Source organism: Elephantulus edwardii, unplaced genomic scaffold, assembly GCF_000299155.1.
Source record: "Elephantulus edwardii isolate Elephantulus edwardi_28Jun2011 unplaced genomic scaffold, EleEdw1.0 scaffold00038, whole genome shotgun sequence".
Taxonomy (NCBI): Eukaryota; Metazoa; Chordata; class Mammalia; order Macroscelidea; family Macroscelididae; genus Elephantulus; species Elephantulus edwardii.
The window spans coordinates 12,969,985-12,970,324 of NW_006399788.1; positions in this window are offsets into that span (position 1 = coordinate 12,969,985).

Genomic DNA, 340 nt, shown 5'->3' on the forward strand with positions numbered 1-340 from the left:
GATTCCTATGCATACCATCAGGTGAAGTCCATGTGTACAACCTGCGTTTGTGTCTCTTATAAAATGTATTTGCAATGAATAAGTCATTGATTCTACAAAATTCAATCATTCTATCTCCAGCTTCATTCCTGTCACCAAGCCCATGTTTTCCAACTACAGATTCTTCTTCTCTGTTGTCTTGTAATAACCTATGGGTGAGTTCCGTTAGTTCCACTCTGTTGGTGAGTCTCCGGGGGTCTTTGGCACCTCTTGGCTCAGACTTGAAGTATCCTTGGGACTTAAGAGACTCTCCAGGACCTCGCCAGGAAAGTCTAAAGGGAGTTTTCCCTTTGGGGTACCT